This window comes from Micromesistius poutassou (genome assembly GCF_964030765.1).
Source record: "Micromesistius poutassou genome assembly, chromosome: 10".
In the NCBI taxonomy this organism is placed as follows: Eukaryota; Metazoa; Chordata; class Actinopteri; order Gadiformes; family Gadidae; genus Micromesistius; species Micromesistius poutassou.
The window spans coordinates 6,742,226-6,751,487 of record NC_140280.1 but is presented as its reverse complement, the minus strand read 5'-3'; the positions used below and the strand labels follow the sequence as shown (position 1 = coordinate 6,751,487).

General features: G+C 44.3%; 1 protein-coding gene across 3 annotated transcripts in view; it reads left to right on the top strand.

Moving 5' to 3' along the window:
• The first annotated feature begins 5,241 nt into the window (after positions 1-5,241).
• Positions 5,242-9,262, top strand: part of cxxc5a (CXXC finger protein 5a) — an 18,610-nt gene continuing 14,589 nt past the window's right edge. For 2 of the 3 annotated variants that reach the window (XM_084474677.1, XM_084474675.1), the window contains exon 1: positions 5,273-5,584. The gene's annotated coding sequence lies outside the window, so the exon portion shown is untranslated. Of the gene's footprint in view, positions 5,585-9,262 lie in introns of all 3 variants that reach the window. The other variant, XM_084474676.1, reaches the window with a different exon arrangement.

Here is a 9,262-nt window from a genome sequence, read left to right as displayed (position 1 = left end):
GAGAGAGAGATGGAGATAGCGAGAGAGAGAGAGTGAGAGAGGTTTCTAGAGAGAGAGATGGAGAGGGAGGGGGAGAGATATGTGTGTTTGTGTGTGTGTGTGTGTGTGTGTGTGTGTGTGTGTGTGTGTGTGTGTGTGTGTGTGTGTGTGTGTGTAATAGTCGGACATGGCGTCGAGGGGAACTCCCACGCAAGTGTTCTATAGCTGCCTGATGCTGCCATCAGATGGACGTTATAAGACGGGGTTGCCCCACACATGGGCGCGCCATCTTTCCTCTTCATCAAGTTTGCGTTGGCGTATGGTGGAATTGCCTTCTAATGAATAGCATTGTGAAATGTCCCTAATAAAATATTTAATTTGATAGTTTATTTATTTCGTGTAGACCTTGCCTACACTAAATAAATCAATACATAAATACATACTTGTTTTTATCCATGACGGTTTTACGTGTGTGTGTGTGTGTGTGTGTGTGTGTGTGTGTGTGTGTGTGTGTGTGTGTGTGTGTGTGTGTGTGTGTGTAGGTGCGTGTTCGTGGTAGGCTAGGCAACACTTTTCATTCTGGCATAATTGTACGTGGATAATTAGCTGTAGCGGCAGACAAATGTCACTAGGGGGCGACAGAGTATAACTTTTGAGGTAGTAATGAATGGTTTCAGCTCATGCTGAACGTGGACCATCCGTGACGTCAACGCACCTGGTCGTAAAGTCAGTACAGTGTCAGTTTGCAGGGTTGCCAACTTTTGGTTTTTGGCCGGAGTGAGACTCTGTAGAATCTTATAATGCTTTCATTATAACAGGGTTGTTGAATTGTTGACGGGTGGGGGGGATAATTGAGTGTTGGATTGCTGGCGGACGGGATTGTTGAGGGGGGTGGGGGGGTTGAGTGTTGGATTGCGGGTGGACGGGATTGTTGACGGGGGTGGGGGGGGTGGGGGGGTGTGGGGGTGGGGGGTGCGAGAATACGGGCAGGCGGAGTTGTTTTTTTGGCGTGACATTTGTTGCGTGTGCGTGAGAGCGTGAGATTGATGCTGAAAGCGTGAGTGTCACGCCAGATGCGTGAGAGTTGGCAACCCTGCAGTTTGTCATCCAAAAAGTTCAGGCAATGTTAACAAATATTGGACAGTTCATTCGAGAAAAAAAAGGCCATGTGTGACTGGATGCAGTGTCGAAACCGTCACAGTATTAACGTTCGTTCTTGATAGTGGTGAGGAAAACGCGCGACAACAACATAACTCACAGTTTACCAGTTGCAAGTTTGATTTTACGGTCAGAATCGTAACTGAGCCAACACACCCGAACTATAATCGTGTTTCAAACTAACGCAAACGCTCTCAAACCAAGCCGCCCGTGTTGGTTTGTGTGTGTGCGCGTGTGCACACATGTTAAGTTGTTGTTGTTACAAATATCGCCACCTGATGGTGCTACACCATAATTTTATAAACTAACAATGCTACAAACGCTACTTTTATAAAAGACAAATTAGGTTAATATTAGGCCTACGAATAATTAGTAGATCATGTATAGGTATATAGGGTTATTTAGAAAATTACAATATATATTTGTCGGTAAATAGACAAATTGAGTTAAGGCTACATTTATTTAAATTGCTCTCCTATTGGTTGTACGCTTTGGTTGTGGTTTATGGCTAACTAAATGTAACCTTACTGACTTTAAATGTGGCTTATGTGTGTGTGTGTGTGTGTGTGTGTGTGTGTGTGTGTGTGTGTGTGTGTGTGTGTGTGTGTGTGTGTGTGTGTGTGTGTGTAAGTGTGTCTGTGGGCGTATGTGTGTGTGTGTGTGTGTGTGTGTGTGTTTGTGCACGCACGCACGGGCATACGCGCACTCAGCGGGACATGGAAACCTTGAATTCCTCGTGCCTCGCCGTGCAAAGTGAAACAACAAAGAGCTGTGCGTGGCGGAACGACTCGAGAGTTCCATGCACGCATCAGCGCGCGCACTGATGCGGCGCTGAGGCCTTCCGGCGACTTGGTTTCAAGTTCAGTGGGGATAAAATAATCTACCAGAACACCTAGATCTTTCTTCTTTATCCATACCCCTATTCATCCACCGATAGCTAAAAAAAATGCCTTATTTAAGACTTTGATGTAGACCTTTGACTTGTCATATATGTTATATCTGTTCACATTTTGAGACATCTGAACCGTGTCAGCCATGCCATCTAGTGTCTTACATTGTCATATACTGCATAGATAAGGACGTTAAAAAATAAATCACAATTTCAAAAGGATCTCAACAAAAGGTTGAGTTTGAGAAATAGGACCAGCCATTTGTAATACTTTTAAAATAGTAGCTGAATAATATTAAGTCTACCAGACTAGCAATTTTTCCCAAGGCACCGTAGGCCCATTTAGTAAGATCCCATCCCCTAATTGGCCCTCAAAAGGGAATGTCCCCAAAACTCCCAGTGGAGAGAGAAAGACACACTGCAGGGACAGGCAGGGGACCGGTCATGGTCAGGCCATCTCCACGGATATGAACTGTATTTAGAAGGTCAACAGTTGTACCCATTTAGTTAAAATTAATAGTAAACACACACACATTGCAGTTCAAATAAAGTCAAATGAAATGAGAAAGCAAAATGACTACAATTGAATCATGATGCCGATGCTTTTAACCAAAGGGAAATACAGTGAACTGAGATACATGTCTTTAAGGAGCTGGTTGGGAATAGACCTTAGGGCATCTTGCTCAAGGATGCCTACAGGTATCATTGGGGTTCGAAGCCAGAACCTTCTGCCTTGGAGTCTAACACCCTTACCACTGCATCCTTCCCACAATCCGACTACCCTGATAACAATTACAATTATTGTGACCGTGGTAGCAAACAAAACATACACTCTGATAGTAACAAAACCAATGTCGATATACCCTGTGCATCCCATTACTGTTTGTATTGGACACCACCCAGCCAGCACTGACTGACAGCTGGAACGGCTCAACTACGAGTCCTGTCATTAAAGATGCGAAGCGTTACAAGGAAATCTGTGATGATGTGTCACAACCAGAGTCGGTTGTCACGTCTTTCCACTGGAAAAGAGGACAGAAATATTTCTGTCACAATATTGACGTAATTTCATCATACTGTATGTATGTATGTCTAGACCAACATTTTGTACTGCTGCTCATCTGGTTCTCCGCATCATACTTTACGTGAAAAGAGATGCAATTAAGCTGTCAGTAATATTATAAAAAAACATAACTGCCTCACAATGTTTCATAATTCATATTTAGCAAAAGATGGACATTTCTGTGCTACTACACTACGAATCATAGTTAAGTGTTAAATTGTAAGGGATATATATTTTTGGCTATAGAGGATGTCACTGCCAAACTGTTGAGCTATTACTCAACAATATTGATGACTTAATAATATCAAATTCCAGAAAGAAATATTTGAATTTGAATACCTTGCGTCTTTTCAATTTAATTATTATATTGTACATTAGGACCTCATATATCCCCAAGTTTAGTAGGTTCAATACCCTTTAAATAGTCAGGTTCAACTTTCCATCAGTCTGTCTGTTTAAAACTCCCCGCTGTGAGGTCATAGTTGCTCTTAAAGGGCCAGCGGATATTTTGACAAACTTGCAAATAGGTTAAAGTAAAACAACAGTTATTCTAATGTTTTCACACATGATAAAGAGTTAATATTTCATACTCACTGTAAATATAATGTGTCAACCATAATAATTAATACAGAAATATAAAGAGAACATTTGTTTTTTCTCCTTTGTTATTTTATGTATACAATTAGGCCTATCCAATAAAAAAAAACTATTTGGGGTTGAGCATCATGATGTAGTAAATGTATAGCCATGACTTAAGACCTATGCATTGTAGCTTATATAGCCTACTTTTGGACTATAAAGCAACAACGGCTATGTTTGTTAACACACCCGTATGTTAATTTAATGATATGAGTGGTCAGACCTTAACCCTAACTCCAAAAAACAATTGGTGCATGTTTGTCATGTTTGTTTGTATTGCGCTTATAGCATGACCTATAGTAAAAGTGTATACATTATATCAACTCCTGTTCAGACAGATGCAAAAGACACCCAAACCAACCCATCCCCTGAGGAAGCACAACATAACGCACACTGTTTCTGCGTTAGGGGCACTCTGGTGTTTCTGACAGGTCTACCGGCTGCCCAACAGCTCTCCTCCTCCTCCTCCCCGCTTTCTTTCTTTCTCCCTCTCGGTTGTTTTTTTTTTGTTCCAGCTCGGAGCTTCAACCGCACAAGCCCGATCGATTCCGCATTGATTGTCCCTGACGAGCTGCTCCACTTTCCAGCCAATGTCAGCCGCTCTGCGATCGGGAAGGAGAGCAATGAGGGAAAATCTCTGCCGCCCTGGCGGTGTCATTTCCACACACTTCGATTGGCCGCCTGCCAGGCAGACAGGACACTGGGAAGAGGTGGACTGGACTCTGCTGGGCCGAGAGTGAGGGATCGAGAGGAGGGGCGGGCGGGGAGAGAGAAAACCATCACCTATTGTGTTATTAGTAAACCGACCGCTGGAACCGCACCGCAGGTGGAGGACGCGTTAATACTCACTCATGAGGTAACGGGGCTTTAATTATGAGCTAAAGACACAGAGAACTACTTCATAATTAAGGGACTTTTTAAAAAAATCATAATAATTGGTGTCATTATTATAGATCGGAAATATAAAATATAAACACTACTTTTTCTGCAAAAAAATTATAATAATTCTACCGATCAATATGCCGGTAGGCTAATAACTGCAATTCCACATTCCACAGATGAAAAACGTTGAACTTGAATCACGAGTCCCCGTTTCAAACTAATGAGAGGATGGGATGCTTGAGAGACAGTGGGGGCGACCGAGCGCACACATCAGTGTAGTCTGCTATTCAATACATATTCCCAAACAGTTAGACATCTCATATAAGACCCCCCCCCCCCCCTACATTTTAAACGACCCGTTTCGCCCTCTTCTTGACAAACGGGACGGCAACAGCTTACACACACTGTGTGTGTGTGTGTGTGTGTGTGTGTGTGTGTGTGTGTGTGTGTGTGTGTGTGTGTGTGTGTGTGTGTGTGTGTGTGTGTGTGTGTGTGTGTGTGTGTGTGTGTGTGTGTGTGTGTGTGTGTGTGTGTGTGCGCGCGCCGCGGCGGCCGAAGTCCACTTCGGTTTTTCCGCGATGCTCCAAAAAAATCCATGAAACGTGTTTGCATGTTCCTCCGGCGGAGCGGGGATGTAGAGGTGGGATCAGCAGCGCCGACACGCAGAGAGAGACCGTGTGGTGGCGGGGGAACCCACGCGTGCTGCAGCTCATCGGAAAGTACGCTTTTCCAATCATTGACGCTCTTTTTCCTTTTCTCTCCGTGTGTCCCAGACGGACGAGACGCGCTCCTCACACCGGGGCGGTTTGTTGGGGAAGAATAAGGTTGTTTTTTTTACCCCCTTCTTCCTTTTTTTTCTTTCTCTTTCTTTTTTTGTCACACCATTCGGCGCGGTGGGCTTGCAGGAGACGGACCCGCTCGGACTGTGGGAAGCAGCCCTCCCCTCCCCTCCCCTCCTCATCCGCTCTGCTCCGGTAGGTGCAATCAAATACGGGTCCCTGTGTTTGCAAATATGTAGATACACGGACCGGGAACGGGAAGAGGGAGGGGAGGTGGGAGGTGGGAGGAGGGGGGGGGGGTCATACTTTCTGGAAGTCCGCTGAAAGTTGGAATGTCATCGTGTAGGATGGGAGTTTGTCCGAGTGTGTGTGTGTGTGTGTGTGTGTGTGTGTGTGTGTGTGTGTGTGTGTGTGTGTGTGTGTGTGTGTGTGTGTGTGTTCACACAGTATAATCCTTAAATGTTGAGGCTGCAGACCCCCCCCGTGGCACCGCAGCTCGCCCCGTTGGTTTTAGACCAGTGGTTTCAGACAAAAGGTGTCTGTGCTGCTGCGTGGGTACACGGGCTACACTCTGCTTTAAGGATCGTTGCTGTGTGCGTGCGTGTGTGTGAGTGTGTGAGTGTGTGAGTGTGTGTGCGGTGACGCATGTGTTAATGTGTGACTTCACACACCCACCAGACACTGGAATATTGAGTCATTTTCCTCAAACATTGCCTTTTTTTAGTTTTTCTCCCCCCCGCACACACTCTTGATGTGCGCTCTGACGTGAGGACAGGTACGGCCGTTGCTTTATTACTGTTGTTCAGTCGCTGTAGCGCCTTTGATTGCGTGTTTATTTCTGTAATAGTCAGCTAAACGGTGCAGGAGATCACTGCACTTTAGATGCGTTCATGTGCGGGAAAAGTCCTGGCTGGCGCTGAGACTTTCCCCTTCGCTGTCTGTAGACTATTCCAGTTCGCAACTTGATGCTTACCTCAACGCTGCTGGACGACCACCACACAATGACCACCATTAGACGCAGCTATTCCGTTTCAACGCGTTGCCCATTAACCCTGCTGCGGTTTTAATTGTCTAATTATAATCAAGGGAAGCTTAAGCTGCCCCCTCAGGAGCACATCTATACGTTGGACTAAGAGTAGTATTTCATTCGGTTTGCATGGGTTTAATATCGTTCCAATGCTGTTATTGTTCCCCTGCAACAAAGTTTTGTCCAGGTGGGCTTTAAGCGTCTCGTCTCTGAGTGTTTTAGGAAGCCTGCTCGTCTTGGTGTGGTGGTGATTGTTGAACCTATGCTGGCAATCTGCCACTGCCGCTTATATCATCCAGGGGATGCGTTTGGATTGAAATAAGACAGCCGGACTACTCATCCTGAGATCCGGTCCGAGCGTCCGGGCTGAAGGCGGCGCTGGGGGGCCAAAGGTGTCGCAGGCGTTCAGACAATAGACCCGGCGACTCCTCACGCGCGTTTAGAGCCTACCGCCGGGCGTTTAACTTCCACTGCGTACACGCGCGTGCACGCGTGTGTGTGTGTGTGTGTGTGTGTGTGTGTGTGTGTGTGTGTGTGTGTGTGTGTGTGTGTGTGTGTGTGCGTGTGTGTGAGTGTGTGCGTGCGCGTGCGACTGATGATAAGAAGGGAGGATTGGGAGAATGTATAGCAGAGAAGGGAACACACTCACACGCACGCACGCCAGACCCACACACACACCCAGGGAGAGAGAGGGGGGGGGGGGAGACAGCGAGAGCGAGGGAGAGAGAGAGCACGACGTTGGTCCGTAGGGGAACATTACGTTTGCGTTTTCCATTACTCAAACTAATGCGTTGGAACGCACGTAGTATTTACTCAATAGATGTAGTTATCATGCGTTGGGTGAATTAATCCATTCATAACTAAAAACAAAGTACATATTATTTATGCACAACTTTAAGTTGAATTACACAATATACATAGCCTGCCCTATATGTTATTGAGTATTTTGCGACTATGTTGCATCTGTTTGAAGAAGCCATCGACACGAGTCTATTTGCTTAACTGGTTTATTCATTTACCTTGTTTTATTGCCATAAACAACAGTCTTTATCACATTTAACTCAATCTTTAAGCGACACATTCGTTTCTTAAACCGGCCTATTGGGTGTATATCGGACGTGGTCTTATGTGTAAGCCTAACCATCAAACTTTCTAATTAAACAGCTCGTGTATGACGTCACTTTAATTATTTTTTTGTCAGTAGTAGCCTTCATTTTGGCACTTAAATTAATAGGTTGCTCGTGGCCTCACAGTTGAAACTACATTAACTTATTTTCGGCGGTCACAATACTATAACGAATCGAATACACAGCTGTCAACGTCTGCCTCTCTGTCATGAATAATAATAATGTCATGATATGAGTTTATTTCACTATTTCACTATTATTACTATTTCACTATTTTATGTTCAGATGTAGAAATGTCTCACAGTGAACAGGTAGTATTTAGCAAGGGAGATTGTAATTAAACATTTAAATGTATAATTAATTTGTTCAAACAAAGGAGGAGAGGTGCAAGAGCAGGTGTGTGTGTGTGTGTGTGTGTGTGTGTGTGTGTGTGTGTGTGTGTGTGTGTGTGTGTGTGTGTGTGTGTGTGTGTGTGTGTGTGTGTGCCACTCCCACTTAACCCAGACTGAAATACGTTGTGGATTCCCATTGAACTCAGTGGTTTATTGAATAATCAATCATAAATCAACTTGACATGTTGAACTATATATGCAACACGACAAGAACAATCCCCTCATGACGTGTGAGTACATCATGTTAACTAAATGGTTTTAATTTGTCAGTCCGTCAGATTTGGATCATATAACATGATCACATCAACCATAAGTCCTTATAATAGACAGCCAGTAGCTACACAGCCGGGCTAAGATGAATCAATTCCTCCGTCTACCACTGTTAAGTCATAACCTAGATGTTGTTACCCAAAGTGCCTTTCAGTGAATACAGAACACAGCATCAGCAGGGAGGGAGTGAGACATCCCGCTCAGGTGTGCCTACAGGTTTGGCTGTGGACGCTGGGGATTGAACCCTGCACCCTTTGGTTGGGTGTGAAACACCCTTGCCACTAACACTATCCTTCCATTTAAGAACTCTAGTGGATAATCCCTTTAATCAGGTTTATATTGAACGGATCAGGTGGATGATACAGTTTTCAATGCTACATTAAATACAGTAGTATCAATAACTTGATTGATTTGTGTTCCTGAGTAGGAATGCTGGCTTCTAACGCATCCTCATGTGTGGAATTTGACATGACGGTGCTAAGTTCTTGTCTTTATGTCCCTGTGGTCACTGAGGGCTTTTAGGCGGTCCTTAGCAGCAGTAGTAGCGTGCAAGGTCAAGTGTAGTGGTCATCCACAATGACTTTCTCCTCAGCTGCATTACCAAGGATAACAGCTGTTCAGACTGGAAAGAGAGGTGAAATACTGAAAAGCTACTATCCACTATTGAGTCATTTTACCAGTCGCTTTTATCCAAAGTGACTGTACAGTATAAGTATTTAGTTACAGGGTGAGGTCATTAATTAGCAGGTAGAGGTTAGGCACAGTGTTCATAAATGCTTACAGTAACACTGCATTCGTCGTCCACAACAGGAAGTAGGTCAGGCAAATAATTAGTGACCATTAGCCACACAAAACATCCTGTGTAACATATGATTAAACATATTTAGTATAAAAGGGCACCTATTTACCACCAGGTTGATACATCCATCATACCTTTGGGCAGGCACTACTTGATGTCATTATACATTTTAAATGGCTTAATAGCTCATCAACTACTCCACGTTTTTGAGCATTTAAGTGTACATGGACAGACTTTATATTTTTTTAATGCTGTGGT